We start from the raw sequence: 17892 nt of genomic DNA, 5'->3' as shown, positions 1-17892 counted from the left end.
TTATTATTAATTAGATATTAGATATATTAAGAGATTTTACTAGAAAAGTTTTATTTGTAGGGACAAATATTGAATATCGTAGCTAAGAATTAATAGAACTAGCTAGCCTCGTAGATATATATAAAGATCTAATTAATTATATGTAGTTATAGATAATCGGTTAACGTACGCAGGTTCTGGTGCATCCAAGGATCCCAATAAAGGAAGAATAACATGCGGAAGGGCAGGAGATCCCGGGAATAGCCAATGCATAGGAAAGGAGCCGCCCAACCACAAGTGTAAACCACACAGCCCTTATGAGCGTTGCAAGCCAAATTAAAATAGAAAACTAAAAGTTGTATGCTGGCATATTGCTTCTCCCGCGTGATCACGAGGAGAATGCAGTACGCTTGAGGATAAACAGGTTTGGTTTAATATCATGGATTGATAATGGGAGTTTATTTGGATCGCTTTGCAGTGTGGAAATATATCTTTGTAAAATATGTATTTTGATATATATGATCATGTATAAGGTGTGCCAATAAAGTTGATAAAAAATCTATTCATCATCTTAATTTTCATCATTCCATGATGTGACATTAGATAATAGGATTACAAGTAAAAAATAATAAATAATGATGATAGGATGATGGGAAGATGATGAAAATTGGGATAATGAGTAGCATTGCTCTAAATTTAATATAATATAAAAGGAAAAACCGACTTACTTATCTAGGTTTGGTCGGCTTGTTTTCCATCTTTAATCTTATGGAATTCCGTCAATTTACTCTTCTGATCTCTTTGAAATATGATCAAATATTACCATGGAAAACAATAAAAGTTCCGCTTCAAAGCAGTTGGGCTGATTTTCTTTGTTTAACAGCCTTCCACACATATGCTGCCACCTCATAAATTACACCAAACTTACAAGACACTCATTCACATGAGAAACAAAAGGAGATACACCAATCCTCTATGCTTCCAGTTTCTTAGCACGGCCGCACGATAGAAATCCAAAGTTCCACCGCCACCAGTCCGACGCCGATGGTTTTGGGCATGAAAAAGGAAATATAAAAAAGTACGGACATGTTCTTCAGATCTATGCCATCCAAAATAAACAAAACACATTGAACAAAAAAAAAAAAAACATATATATACACAATCGGGATTGCTCGAAAACATTTTGAGTTCCAAAAAGATATAAATATAGAGTGAAATAAATAATAATCTACATGCATGGATTGCTAGAGTTGGTTTTAGTCTTTTAACGTATCAAAATGAAATTAAAAGGTAAACTTTTTTGGATCCACTGAAAGAAGTTTTCTTAGGAACCCAACCTATTCATATAGAGATAGAGAGAGAGAGGGAGAGAGAGAAAGGAGAGAGGGAGAGAGAGAGAGAGAGAGAGAGTACTAGATCAACGAACTCATTTTTAATCTCCTCAAGACTGATGCCCTTGTCGCAACCCATGTTGTAAAGCAGGCAAAACTATAGCTGAGAGGGGGAGATCTAAGTGTTGAGAGGGAGCTCACCGACGAAGGTAGTGGGCGAGAGGTGGCCGTCGGGCTAGGATGGGCTACGGGGTTGCGACACACAAGGGGGACTGAGGGGCTACTTTTTGGTCGAATAAGAGATCTAAGAGGATCATATTTGTGTGACTGTTGGAATTTTTTCCTAGGTGCAGTCTCATTGTTTTTCTAATGGAACACCTACGTAGCATTAGGTTATTGGAGGGCTGCTTTTGGGGAAAGATAAGCATGACCGGTTATAAGATTCCTCCAAAGTATAAATAACCTTTATATATTGAAAACGAATTAAATAACAAATGTTTTATTAATATATGATCTTGTAACACTTTATTAATATAATTCTTGCTTGAGAAATAAATAACAAATGATTTTATTTATGCAAACTCCTTTTTAGTTAAATATTATAAAACTCTTCTATTCTTTCGAGTATAAATATATATAAGTTTCTTCTGCCATGAAGATGAGAAACAATCATGTGTGAGCTTTAGACAATTTCTCTATTTATATATGGGCTTTTGCAAAATACTAGTCTTTCAAACACTACTATATCACACAATATTTAAACATCACTCAAATACAAAACAATTTTCAATTGTAAATTTTCATCTAATCATTATGATCTAATCATTACAATTTTTTCAAACTCACAAACAAAACACAAAAAATAATACTACTTTTTCAAATTTCAAAATAAAATAATATTAATTTTTTTTTAAAACTTTTTCTCTTATATTTTCCAAAATCCAATAAAGAAAAAATCTATTTGAAAGTTGGTTCACCGCAACATGTACACGACACACTCGTGTACATGATGACAAACCGGGTCTTGTGGCCACGTCAGTACGGTTCGGTCTAAGAACTCCCCCTCTTCTCTCTCCCCTGGTTGCTTCCCCCTCTGTCACTTCTCTATATCCATTCAGTTGCTCCCCTCTGCTCTCTCCAACTTTCCCGTTTTGAAAACTATTACAAAATGAACATAAAAATACGATTACCCACGAAAAGATGGTGAAGTACTGTGATAGAATAAACATCCGATGCTATAGGTGTTTGATAGAAAAAAATGAGTCGATTTACATACATATAATAAACAGGGACTATATGGCCCCGTTCGGATGTGAAAGTGCTTCATCTTATCTCATAATTACAAGTTTTCTAAATTTTCACACAAAATATAATAAACAATTTAACTTTTTTAAATCTCAAAACAATAATAATATTGAGATATAATATCCTAACAATATTTTATTCAACTTTCAACTTTTATTTAAAACTATCTCATCTCATCTCATTATCTAAACCATACCATATAATGATATCATATATCATCGAAATGGTCTCCTGCAAGAAAGAGTGAAATGAAATACCTGAACTAGACCAAGATCATGGATTAGTGCGAAATGAAATACTTGATAAAATAATTTACTGACTACTCTCAAAACTGGTGCAAGGACTCAATAATTCTCGATGTCTATAAAATATATAATAAAAACAAAAAACAAAAGCAAACAGGTGATTAGACACAAAGAGGCTCCGATCATGGGGTACTCCGGTATTACTATTACGCAATAGGGACGAAGGAAGCCGAATAAAGGGGTGTGATCCCTTGCGATGAACAATAGCAATGAGTTTTCCATTTGATCACTAAGATATTATATTTTAGGACAAAGTGTATATATGACGCAGAATGAGATTGGCTCCACGCTTTCACACTCTATTCTAACTACTTTGTGGAGCATTAACTTTTATTTATTAGTTTATACAACTTGATTAATTTTTGGGTTACTTCTTAATACATCATCGAGATTTCAGAAAGTAAAAGATGTAATACCTAAAAGATCACTGATCAGTGGCGCTATAAATGTCCCCTTTAATTTAAAATTAATTAAAAGAGTAATAAAGTTAAAAATTTTGGTTTCAGCAAAATTGAGGATAAAACCATTATGAAGACGTTGTTTTATGTATATATTTCAATGGAGTTAAAGATATTGTAGCTAAGAGTGGACACAAACTCATCATATATATTATATGGGGTAATGATATTGCACTATACCTGATTATTTTAGAGCTTTTCATACTACTTTCATCCTTCGTATCTATAAATGTGGAAAGTGGAAAGCGGAAAGCGAAATCACTAAAGACGCCCCCCGGCCCCCCATTAATAACTTTTATTCATTCTACGTACATAACTATTAAAACCTCCTAAAGAGAAGAAGAATCGAGGTTTTGTAATTGATGATCACTAAACTAAACCCATCAAATTAAAGACCTTAGTATTTAAGTTGGATTGACGTCTCATGCATGTGGAGGCTTTGCAAAAATAAAACTAATATTACTATTTCGTATAATAAAAATAGTAATTGATGGATTAATTTTTTTTTTCTCAACAATCATGCATTATATATATATATAGAAATTAAGATGAAGATAAGTTCAAGGTGGGTCCTTGCCACTATCTATATGAATAATACAATTAGGAATACAAATGAGGGGTGTTCGACCAAAAATCATTTCAGTCACTGCCTATTGCGCCAATGAGTGCGCACACTTATTCTGTGATCGGTGTATTTTCCTGATTCTCCAGTTTACCCAGGGATGAAGATTTTTGTTGATATCATCTAGGACCGGTAGTACTATTTGCCACTGTGGTGAAAGCACTTCATCTGTTATAGCGTCAATTGATGGGTTAATTAAACAGCTAGGGAGAGTTAATTAAACAGGTACCTGATCATCATGGAATCTCTGGTCTTTTCTTTTCATTTTGCTTTTGAAGAGGGAATAATGATCTCTAGTCAATTGCTAGATCTTCTAGCTAATTGCTTTCCCTTTTTCTTCATAGGAAACCTCATGATCTTATCTGCCAAATATCAAAGGTAGCTTTTGCCTTTTGATACCACTCAATGTTGGCCTGTTCTGATTGTGCGTATAATTAAATGAAAAAAATTCCACCCAGTAGTACTACTTACCATTCACACACCTCAGGGCCAACCACAAATCCAGACCTCATGAGTGGACTATAAATAGAATTGTAAGAGTAAAATGGCCTCATCAGCACAATCCATTAATCTACAATCACGGCCAACATGAAGGCTATCCTTCTAGCTAATTGCTTTTCCCTTTTTCTTCATAGGAAACTTCATCTTATCTGCCAAATATTAAAGGTAGCTTTTGCTTTTTGATACCACTCAATGGTGGCGTGATCTCCTTGAAATATGATGGTACTACGTACATATGCACAGTAAAATTAGAAAAATGAACTTTGAAATGAAAAATGAAAATCAACGTACGTCATGTAGATCAGGATAGATAAGTGGGTTGCTTGCTTGCTGGCATCCGGCCCGCGGACTCCCACCACATTACTCGGGAAAAAAAAAAGAGAAGAGGAATAAGCTGAAGAAGAAGAAGCAACTATATTAATTAATCAACACGAGAAAAAAAATTATCATGACGTTAACCTAAATTACTTTCTTAATTCATAGACTTATAAGTACTCAAATATTATATATTCTATGTTCTCAATCCCTTTCTTTCTCACTGTCTATGAAATAGCCCCATATATTTTACTTAATTAATAACTTTTATATATAGAAGGGAAATGATATTTCCACACCGATTGCATTTTTTTTACTTAATGATTAAGATTTTTTTTTTTAATGAGTTTGTAATTTTTTTTAAATGTTTAAAGAGTTTACAAAAAATGTTTACAAAAAAAATTAGACGTTCAGTGGCTCCATCAATGAGTGCAGTAGCACCCTATATAGAAAGTGAAATTAATCCTCCATCAACCAGTCACTACAATAGATTAGATCTATTGTGACAGACGACCTCACACAAAATAAGTAAACTGTTACAAAAAATTTTTGTGACGGTTTGAGACCGTCACCACAACCGTCTCCAAAAAGGAGTCCTAGAAAGTATTTGTGACGGTTTACTTCACAACCGTCACTAAAAGTTTTTTATTTTTATTTTTTTACGGTTGGAAGTCTTATGTGAGATATAAAGTTCAAACGTGAAGCATTTTTGTGACAGTCTCATAGAAAGTAATGTTCGCACGTACCGAATAGCGTTCCAACGTTTGCCTGACTGAGTAGCATTCGAACGATAAATATCTAACGTTTGGTATTTTTCATTTGCACGTTTGATTTTTATGTTTGAACGTAAACACATTCTAACATTTGTGCTGTGATGTTTGAATGTCACATTCGCATGTTAATGGGAAATTGTTCGAACATCAAAGACTTAACGCTCAGAAGGTTAATATGTTCGTTCAAACGTATCTTTTTTAGTCATTATAAAATAGTATATTATATATTATAGATTATTAAAATAATATATATAGTATATATATTAATTTACTACGTTACTACATTACTATATTTAAGAAAATATACAATATATAATATTTACATATAAATATAATATATATAAAAAATTCATTTCGTATACGTTCGAACGTAGAAACAACCAACGTTCAGATGTTGCAGGAATTAAATAACGTTCAAATGTACATTTTAAACCTTCGAATGTTACATGCATATAAGATGAGTGTTCGAACGCAAAGCTTCATTTCAACCTACCTCAAAATTCTTGAATCGTTGCATTCTGCCCTCGAAACCATCACCGCCACCGTCAATTGCTACCTCAACCATCACAAAAGAGGTTAGCATCCCTCTCTCTCCCTTTTGTAGTTTTTTTTATTGATTATAGGGGTTTCGGTATGAACAGAAACCCATTTAGTGGCTGGAACTTCTTCTTGATTTTTTGGCCACCACAAGTGGCCAGTGGCCAAATGGGCACCGTAGTTAGTTTACACTGAGTCTATACTTCATTTCTACAATGACCATTACAAGATTAATATTGTAATTGAGGAAATCGGCAATGGCTGAGTTGACTCAACCACTTTTGGGTCGTAACATTCGAACATCCCACATGTAAGGTTTGAACGTTGTTCTATACTCAAGCGTATGTTATAATACATTAGAATGTACTTTTGAATTTCGAACGTTGTAATATAAAACGTTCAAATGTAACGTTTTCATGGCCGTTCGAATTCTTCATTCAAACATATCCATTATTTAGTTTGAACATTTGTTTTACATTCAAATTGTATGAACCAACATTTGAATATAAGACCTTTTGGCTTATGTTAGTCAAAACGTTCGAACGTAGACTTAAATATGTTCGAACGTCTTAAGAAATACGTTCAAATTCAACCTCATGATTGAACGTATTTATATTATAGTTTATAATGTAAGACCTTTTGGCATATTTTAATCATAACGTTCGAACGTAGACTTAGTTTTATTTGAACGCCTCATCAATTACATTCAAATGCATCCTCACGTTCGAACATGTGGTAATGATTCGTTTGAATATAAGGTTGAGTGGATCTTTTGAAATGTAACGTTCACATGTTAAAATCTACAAATTCGAATGTTATCCTTTTATGTTTGAACATTAAATTGTATTAAGTCGCTTCTTTAATAAAGCCAACCATGGATCCCTGCCTCATGACCTCCTCACTACTCTGCAGATTGTGATTGGACTCAAGCTCCCATAATGTAGTGTATGTTACAAAATAGCCACAAACTTTCCATTTGATCATTGAGACTGTATTTTAGGAAAATGTGTATATTCATTATAATAAAAATAATATTTATGACGAATTATTTACGATAAAAATGATTATTTATAATGATAATATACTCATTTTGACAAAAAATAATTATTTTGATAAAAAAAAATAACTGACCACAAATTAATAAATAGTTTTCTTATATATGTTTATATATGTAAACATTTTTTTAAAAAAAAAATCATAATATCATAACAAATAGTACTAATTTAATCAGAAAAAAAGGACATTCGGGAAAAATGTCTCGAGACCACCTCTCGGTAGCCCGAGCATTTTCCATTAACATTAGATTCTTTCTTTCTTTCTCTTTTTAAAGACAAAACCTATAAAAATCGATGAAGAAAAGGAGTCACATGATGGACAGTTGTTCTTGTAACACCTCATGATCATGGCATCGTTTTTCTTCTTGTTTTCCCTACTTTTGTTTTTTAATCATGAACATGGATGGCATCTGATTTAGTCAATTGCTAGGTCTTCTAGCTTTCATTTTTTATTCATATAAAATTTCCAATTCCATCTTATCTACCTAAAGGTAGTCATTTTGCTTTTCATATGGATAATGATAGGGTTACGAATCTCTTACTATCTATTTATTATTTTTTTTGTATTTGATTTTTTTTTAATTTATTTTACTTAATAGTTAAGAAAGTGACTATTAGTAAAATTATATATTTTTTTAATTTTTTCTTAATGATAAAGAATGTTAAAAAAATATTTAAAAAAAAAGAATTAAAAAAAAACCTTCAAATACATTATAAATAATAAATAGATAGTAAGAGAGTAATGACCCTAGCACTACCCTTTTGATATATACCACTACTCGATGTTGACTGATGAAGAAATTTAGAACCACATTCACATACTAATTACACAAGCACCTGAATGGTATTCTATAAATAGGAGTGTTGGAGGAAAATGGCCTCTCAGCACAAACCATTAATAAGCAATCAACAAAATGAAGGCTATCATTTTCATTTGCATTCTCTTCGCTTCCCTTCTTATCTCGTCCCCTTCAATTGCAGCTCGCGAACTGGCTGAGACTTAGGGTGAGAGCACAGTACTACATCTTCTATATTCATTAGTCATGTCATCAGTTTATTGCAAAATTCAAAAGATATTATATAGTCCACGTCAGAAGTTGCTCATGATGACCACAATTTCAAGTATTATCCTCTTGCAGCTTTTATATAATAACAATTTTTATTTGGATTTTTCAATCCTTAATTTCTAATTAGTTGGTTAAATAATGGGTAATACCCTTACACTTTCTTTACTATTATTTTACTATTTAATTATTATTTTTTCTTTACTCTTTGAATCTGGATTAAAATTCACAGAACATAACATTCTTTGTGTCAATTTTTATAAATTGAATTTATTTTTAATTAAGTTACATGATTAGTTGGTTGATTGAATTTATTTTTTTTTAAATTATGCAAGAATGTCATGTTCTGAAATTTTTAATCCAAATTCAAATAGCAAAGAGAAAAAAAAATAGCTAAGAAGTAAAACAATAGTAAAAGAGGTGTAAATGTATTAAAATCATCCTTAAATAATTTTACATCATATGTGTATAACCAATTGTTCAAACATCATGATGTGTGTTTTATATATGCATGTTGTACACATGCATGATCATCTTGTTAACATTGTTTATCATGAGTTTAACACAAAGATACACACACACACACATACATATAACATGCATGCATGAACTAACTAGAAGAGATAGTTCATATATATATAATTACTAGTACTTGTTCGTGATGCTAGATTAATTTTGATATTTTAGAACAATCTCTAATTCACTGCTAAAACTGGTCTTCAAGACTCTAATTAACTTATTATTTGGTATCATATATAGTATATTATTATATATTCATGAGAAACTTTAGTAGTACTAGAAAATAATCATGGCAGTGAGATTAAGACACATATAGCAGGAAACATTAATCACGATCTTGGCCTGTTCTGATCATTACGTGTATTATCAAATGACGAAAACATCCCACTCCCTTAGGCCTTAGCAGCTTACTGTATATGCGCACGCGTCAAGGTCAAGATGCACTTGGAATTAATGGCCTATAAATAGGAGTGTAGGGAAAGGGTCTTTGCACATACAGATCATCATCAATCCAACCAACAATATATCGTCCTAAAATGAAGGCTATCGTTATCATTTGCATTCTGCTGGCTTCCCTTCTTTTCTCGTCCCCTTCAATTATTGTGGCTCGCGAGCTGGCTGATCCGCGGGATGGTGAGATCTACCTCAACTTTCTAATCTGGTTTAATTAATTTGCATGATTCATTCATTAATTAGTCATTAATTAATACTAGAATCATCTGGTTCATCATTAAGATGATTCTAGTTTTTAGCTAGATATAATATTATATCCACACACCTGCCCCTGCTTATACAAAATAATAATATTTTTAAATTATTTTACAATATTGTGAACTTGCTCTGCACATAATATATATCCTTTCGTTTTATATATATTAAAAATTGGTCCTCAAGACTCTTAATTAACTAATTATTAGCTAGTTATCATATATTATATTATTATATATTCATGAATCCAACCAACAATCCTAAAATGAAGGCTATCGTTATCATCTGCATTCTGCTGGCTTCCCTTCTTTTCTCGTCCCCTTCAATTATTGTGGCTCGCGAGCTGGCTGATCGGGATGGTGAGATCTACCTCAAATTTCTAATCTGGTTTAATTTGCATGATTCATTAATTTGTCATTATTTAATTTTACTTAACAAGCTGTGCGTAGTAGTACTTGTTCATCTGATTCTAGTTAATTAATTAATTTTTAAAAATATTTATTTTAATTTGATGTGTTTAAAATCTAAAAAATATTATTTTATTATAAAGTTATATAAAAATTGTAAACGGGTAGTAGTAAGGCTACGATTGCTCAATATAAAGAACTAATCTAGTTATTTTCGATCGATGCAGGAAGTTCTCTGTTATTCGGACGAAAGAATCCCGACATAGGACAACAACAGCCCTACAAGTGGGAACCAAAGCCACCTCAAGGACCTTGAATCAGTAGTACTCATGTAATGCTTTGAGAATAAATATTAATATTGTAATGGAGCTGGATCGATCGAGCTTGCTTCCTTTGCAGTATGGAAACATATATGTAAAATATGCTGCATCTTGATATGCTGTCGTGTGCCAATAAAAAGATCGAGCTGACCTAATACATTAAGTATTTAATAAATTTTTTTTCTTAATGTTATAGATCTATATATATCTTTCTTTCTACTTGGAAATATTGCTATACATAGATATATATATTAACCATTTATCAGTTATGAAGAGCAAGTGTAGTATGGCAATTAAAAGCTATAACTGGACTTGGATAAATATATATATATAAATATATATATATAAATATATATATATATATATATATATATATATATATATCCCATAATCTCCTCGGCACAACGATGAAGTATTAGTAGTAGTAAAGCCCTCAAACCCAAATAATATTCTAGCTGAGCCCAGTTATGATATTTGGTTCAGAGGATATCATCATCATGATCAAAGCCCAGTAATTATCGACACTTTTTGCCTCATATACGAAGGAGATAAAGGCCGTTAATTTGTTATAAGCACATGACAAATGTAGTATTTTATGTATCACCACAAACTTAATACAAAACACTCATTCATCTCCTAATATTTTTATTGATCAACTAAAGAAAATAAAAAATTACATGTCTTATCTTTCAATTTCTCTACAATTCTTATTGAATACAATGATGAAAAAATTAATATATGTTTAGTTCTATCATATTTTTGAACAAGACAATTTTTAATCGGTTAGAATTGGTCTAAAATTGGCTAAAATCGATCTGAATCGATCGATTGATATGGTTCGGTGAACGATTTAAACGGTTTACTAAAATCGATTCGATTTCTTACTGACTCAATTTGAACCGGCCTGAATCGAACCGAACCGGCCTAAATCGAACCATTTTTTCAAAGTTTCGCTCTCCAAACATATATATATATATATATATTACAGTACTAACAATATGTCATATTAAAAAAATTTTAAAATTTAATTCTTTAAACTAGTTCTGATTATATACCATTTCAATTGAGTGGAAAATGATGCTATTTGTTATGTAAATTAATGCGTATGGGTAATTTCGTAGTTAATGCTTGAAACGTACGCATACTTATAAAGGGATTGTTTACGAACCGCGTGAACATTTTAATTACCTATATATGTGTAATATTTTTATTATGCTTTGAAAGACCACAATATACATCCACGTAGCATATATAATTTGATAAATAAATAAATAAATTAGCAAACACGTGAATAGACTCGGACAAGCTTCGATCATGCAGTATTAATTAGTACGCAATACTATACACGTATAATATCCTCTCAACAGATAGAAATCAATTCATGTATTTGATGTTGCAATGTCCTTTGTAATTTTGTCAAGGAATTTACTATATCTTGTAAACTCGATGCATGAGTCCCCTTGAGAGTTTGCGTGATCATCTCAAATATTATATAGATATGCATTATAGATATACATATATACACACACATATACACATTTCATGGTCACGAAGCAAATTATTAGGTGTGATTAATTATTCTAAGAGGGAGTTATATAAATATATATATATATATATATATAGTATATTATATACACACACACACACAATTCAAGCATGATCTTGCATGCATATAATTAGTAGATGTCAAAAGCTTGATCAAATGCTGTCCGTTAAATTAGAAGTGTTTTGCCATTTATAATTTGGTGCATAAAATACACATTATTTATATTGTGAAATTTATTAAAGTTATAAAAAAATTCAAACACAAATATTTTTTATGCTCGATACTATAAATTTTTACATCAATAATTTATTTGATGTATCAATAAATGAGCTTGAAAATCAGTTTTTACGTTAAATAACTAGTCCCTTAGACTATACTGATCTCAAGATTGGCTCAATATATAATCAATAAGAGTAATCGGATGTAGGAGATTCCAGGTATGTATGAAACATTTAAAAAAGAGTCATTCTACAGCCACCGATGTATGTTAGTGTATTTTATTTATTTACTTTTTTTCTTTTTTTTTTCATTATTTTTTTTAAAAGCGTTAAATATCTAAAAAAAATCACACAAGATCTTTAAAAAATTATTTCTAAATTATTAAGTAAAAAGAAAAACCATCGAGATCCACCATTAAAAAAATCCAGCGGGACACAGCATTTCTCTTTAAAAATATATATATAGGAAAGCAAACGCATGATCATTAGAGACGAAGAAGCTATATACCCAATAACGGGATGTCGACCGCTTGCGAATTGCGATGAACTTTCGTTTTCATTATTAAGATTATCTTCCACTTCTAGCTACTTCTGTATGTGGCATGCTTGTGCATACTGATAACTTAGATTTCGATCATGAAGTAGTTCCAATGCATGCCAAATTTTTTCATATAAATTTGTATCGATTGTATGTTCATTATAAAAAGAATAATGAGTATTTGAAACGAATTATTTATAATAACAATATATTTATTTTAAAAAGAAATAATTATTTTAATAGAAAATAATTGGTAACAAATTAAATAAGTAGTTTTCTTATTGTGGTTTAAAATCGGCGTCCCTCAATGGATGATCGGAATCATTCTCTATGCAGCTCGATCGTTACTACTGATCTAATTTATAATTTGCTTTAACTTTCATATAGCTAGTCCACGTACCAATCCAGCATTGATTAACTTTAGCTCAAATTTTGCATAATCTGAAAATTAGCATATATATATATATATATATATGGCCTTCATATCCATGAATGCATGGTCATGTCGGTTTTACTTTAAGACTTGGGGTCAACTAAACTTATAGTCTTAGCGATAATATCTAGATATCGCATATACGTACGTTCTTCTTTCTTTTCATGATGTATCATATATAATTAGGTAAGTGTGGATTCCTTCAATAAAGCAAGCTGAAAGCTGCAGAGAACTTTTTTTAAAAATAAAAAATAAAAATTGTAACGACTTGCCAATAATCCATTTATTTCTTGGCCGGGTTGGGTTGCCAATAAAATATAAAAATAAAGCTGCAGAGAACTTTTTTTGCGTTTTGATATATACCACTACTTGATGTTGGGCTGCTCAATCTGACTGTACGTGCGTATTATCAACTGAAGAAATTTAAAACCACGTTCACATGACACTAATTACACATGCACTTGAATGGTATTCTATAAATAGGAGTGTAGGAGGAAAATGGCCTCTCAGCAATCAACAAAATAAAGGCTATCATTCTTATTTGCATTTTCTTTGCTTCCCTGCTTATCTTGTTGCCTGCAATTGCATGCGGAAAGCCTGACAATCCCGCGTATAGCAAATGCATAGGGAAACTGAAACCGAAGCCCACCAAGTGTACTAAGAATCAATACAATAGGCGCAAGTGCTCGCCACCTAAAGGAACTTGAATATTAGAGTTTGGTTTGATATCAAAAGAATAAGCTTTTTGAGCTCACTCCAACTTTGCAGTACTCATGTGGGGATATGTAAAATCATGTTACTGTATTTTGATATGATGTACGTGTGCCAATAATAAAAGAGCCGACTTGATTACAGCGAGGAATCATATATATATATATGGTACTTAAACGACCTGATCATCATGGCATATCTCTGGTCTTTTTCTTTTCATTTTTCTTTTGAACATGGCATCTCTAGTCAATTGCTAGGTCTTCTAATTGCATTCCCTTTTTCCTCATGGAAAGTTTCATCTTATCTGCCAATTAAAGGTAACTTTTTTTATTTTTGATACGTACCATGCACTCAATAATGTTGGCCCGTACTGATTCATGTGCGTATATAATTAAATGAAGAAAATTCCATGCACCCACTTGCATGCTATTCACACACGTCAGAGCCAACCACAAATCCAGATCACTTGAATGCAGGACTATAGCCAATGCATATAAGGAATGGAGCCCAAGCACAAGTGTAAGCGACACACCTGCTTGAGAATAAACAGGTTTGGTTTAATATCATGGATTAATAATAGGAGCTTATTTGGATCGCTTTGCAGTGTGGAAATGTATCTATGTAAAATATGTATTTTGATATATATGTCCGATCCAGCCTGGTGCCGGTGTTCCTCCCCATAATGGGTGTATTAGTCAACAACCGATGGGTACATCTGCAGGGGATGCGCGTTCTACATGGCTCGATGCGATAGTCTCAGATATTATTGTACACATCGACCGACAAATCGTGTCAGTACAATAGAGTGTTACCGAGGTTTGCTATTGTTTAAATATCTTAAATGAAAAAGTCAACACATTGACTGAGGAATTTCATGTGTTTGTAAACAATTCGTTCTTAGCTTTGCTGCACTTTTATCATATTTTATATTTATATTTTAATATATTTATTTTTCTATACTTTATGTAATGAACAATATATTTAATATATCTAGTATTTTTGTATTTCAATTCTCAAACTTTTTTAATTTAAAATTCCATTTTTAATTTTAAAACAATTCACGTTCGATCGTTAATGACTATCATTCGAATATAAACTAAATTGTCTTAACGAATAACTTACATTTTCGCACATAAGTGGGCTTAATGTTTGAATGTACATGTATTGTTCGAACGCAACATTTTATATATAATTCACATGTATTCATTCCAAAAGGACATCGTCTAAGTTACGTTCAAACGAAACATTATTACAATTCAAACATATAACCATTTCTTGTCCACTTTTAATGACAATTTCTTGCAATGTCCATCACAGAAAATGAGTTTTAGTGATTGTTTCAAGATTGTCACAAATTTAAAATTGTCATAAAAACTCAATTATGTTGTAGTGATCACATATTATTCACATTTCACATGACATAATTTAATTTGTAAGATTTAAACTAGATCTTTAAAATAGAATTATTCGATAAGGATGACGTACGAAAGCCAAATACTAAAGATCTAGACCGCAGGCTCTATGCATGGTTCATTTAGCTCTCTATAAATAAATGTGATTTATTTATTTATTTTTCATGATCATGTGCTACCCCACCAGCATTAACCTTTGATTATTTAATTTATATGTTACATATATAAGAAGATAAGCATGACCATTATGGTCTCCGAAAAGAGATCGGTTGGGGCCAATTTCTAGTAATCTTAATTAATATATAGATCTGTACTCTTCATGCTTTTCACCATATCCGGTAGGCACGAAATAATTACAAGTTTATTTTTTTTTTAGTCGCAAATGAATTCATGTGTTTTTATAAAAATAAATTCATAAATTAATATGATTTGATATAAATATTAAATTATAAAATTATTTTTATTATAAAATCAATGTAACATATCGTGATATGTCAAATTATGAATTTAATTTTATAGAATTACTCTTTATTGATATGCACTTCTCTTTGACCATTCTCATAATTTAAACTTGGCCTGCTCTGATTACGTACTGTATTATCAAAGAAAAAATCTTTTTGTAAGTGATTTCGCGTACTAAACTACGCACTAATATTAAATATAAGATATTCTTTTATTTATTTTTATAATAAAAAAAGTTATGTGAGTGTACCTAGCAAATCCCATTATCAAATGACGAAAACATCCCACTCCCTTAGGCCTTAGCTTACTATATATGCGCACGCGTAAAGGTCAAGATGCACTTGGAATGTTCTATAAATAGGAGTGCAGGGAAAGGGTCTTTGCACATACAGATCATCAATCCAACTAACAATCCTAAAATGAAGGCTATCGTTATCATCTGCATTCTGCTGGCTTCCCTTCTTTTCTCGTCCCCTTCAATTATTGTGGCGCGCGAGCTGGCTGATCGGGATGGTGAGATCTACCTCAAATTTCTAATCTGGTTTAATTTGCATGATTCATTCATTAATTAGTCATTAATTAATTTTACTTAACAAGCTTTATGTATATAGTAGTACTTGTTCATCCTGATTCAAGTTAATTAATTAATTTTTAAAAATATTTATTTTAATTTTGTTTTTAATTTGATTTGTTTAAAATCTAAAAAATATTATTTTATTATAAAGTTATAGAAAAATTGTAAAGGCCGGGTAATAGTAAGGCTATGATTGCTCAAATATATAAAGAACTAATCTAGTTATCTTCGATCGATGCAGGAAGTATTACTCCCCGAACCAAGAATAATCCCCACAAGCTAGCGGTATCACCATGCGGAAAGCCTGGCAATCCCGCGTATAGCAAATGCATAGGAAAACAAAAGCCCAAGTGTGAACCAAAAAACATATTTGGCCGTTGCAAGCCACCTCAAGGACCTTGAATCAGTACTAGTACTTATTGTGGTGGTGAAAGTATGAATAAATAGTACTAAAGTTACATGAAGTACTAGTAGTACTGTAATGCTTTGAGAATAAATTCATAGGATTTGGTTTGACACCATGATTAATATTGTAATGGAGCTCGATCGATCGAGCTTCCTTTGCAGTATGCATGGAAACATATATGTAAAATATGCTGTACGTGTGCCAATAAATTAAAAAATCGAGCTGACTGACATAGTTTTGGTCGGTTAGTGATCCTAATTAATTCATCAAGTATTTAATAAATTTTCTTAATGTTATAGATCTAATATATATATATATATATATATATATATAATGGTTTCTACTTGGCATTAATGCAATACATATATAGATTAATCATTTATCAATTATGAAGAGCAAGTCATGTAGTATGGCAAAAGCTAAAGTACTTGGACTCGGATCCGGCCATCTCCTCGGCACGACGATGTACTATTAATTCGCAGTATTAAAGCCCTGATCTAACGTCCCAAATCTGAGCCTAGTTCTGATATTTGGTAATTCAGAGGATATGAAGGATATAAAAAAATATTATTTATTTATAAATTGGTGTCGGACTGTGGAAGATGCAAGGCTTGAAAAATTAGAATCGTGTTTGGAATCAGGTAGAGGCCAATTCAATTAATCAAGCGATTCAATTTAAATTGAATCGAGTGATTCATGACAATTTTAAATTGATTGTTTTAATGTTGATAAAAATATTAAAACTCAAATAAAATATAATTCAAGCATTTAATACCATGTATAAAAGAGTATAAAATATCAATTTATTGACTAGTTTCAATAAAAATATTATATGCATCTAAATAGTTTCAATAAACATGTAATTTATGTATTTAATCTCAATTATCGACACTTTTTGCCTCATATATGAAGTAGATAAAAACCATCAATTAGTTATAAGCACATGAAAAATGTAATATTTTATGTACAACCACAAATTTAATACAAAACACTCATTCATTTCCTAATATTTTTGTTCAACTAAATAAAATAAAGAACTACATGTTTTATCTTTCAATTTATTTATGATTCTTATTGAATACAATGATGAAAAAATTAATATATGTTTAGTTTTATCATATTTTTGTACGAGACAATTTTGAATCCGTTCAAATCGGCCTATCGGTCGATTGAAACAATTCAGTGAACGATTAAAAAGGTTTACTAAAATCGATCTGATTTTTTACCGACTCAATTTGGACCAACCTAAATCGAACCATTTTTTCAAAGTTTTGCTCTTGAAACATATATATTACTAACATGTCATATTAAAATAGTTTTAAAATTAAATTCTTTAAAGTACTAGTTCTTATTATATATCATGTCAATGGGGTGGAAAATGATGCTATTTGTT

At 31.2% G+C, this 17892-nt stretch overlaps 2 long non-coding RNA genes across 2 annotated transcripts; both read left to right on the top strand.

The window, feature by feature from the left end:
* Positions 1–9066: 9066 nt before the first annotated feature.
* Positions 9067–10400, top strand: LOC109006302. Its single transcript, XR_001998633.2, has 2 exons — positions 9067–9397; positions 10107–10400. It is a non-coding gene; the product is annotated as an uncharacterized LOC109006302 (long non-coding RNA).
* Positions 10401–15894: 5494 nt separating this feature from the next.
* Positions 15895–16757, top strand: LOC109006305. Its single transcript, XR_001998636.2, has 2 exons — positions 15895–16032; positions 16335–16757. It is a non-coding gene; the product is annotated as an uncharacterized LOC109006305 (long non-coding RNA).
* The last annotated feature ends 1135 nt before the right edge of the window (positions 16758–17892 follow it).

This window comes from Juglans regia, chromosome 1 (assembly GCF_001411555.2).
Source record: "Juglans regia cultivar Chandler chromosome 1, Walnut 2.0, whole genome shotgun sequence".
Taxonomy (NCBI): Eukaryota; Viridiplantae; Streptophyta; class Magnoliopsida; order Fagales; family Juglandaceae; genus Juglans; species Juglans regia.
This window is presented reverse-complemented; position numbering and strand designations above follow the sequence as displayed.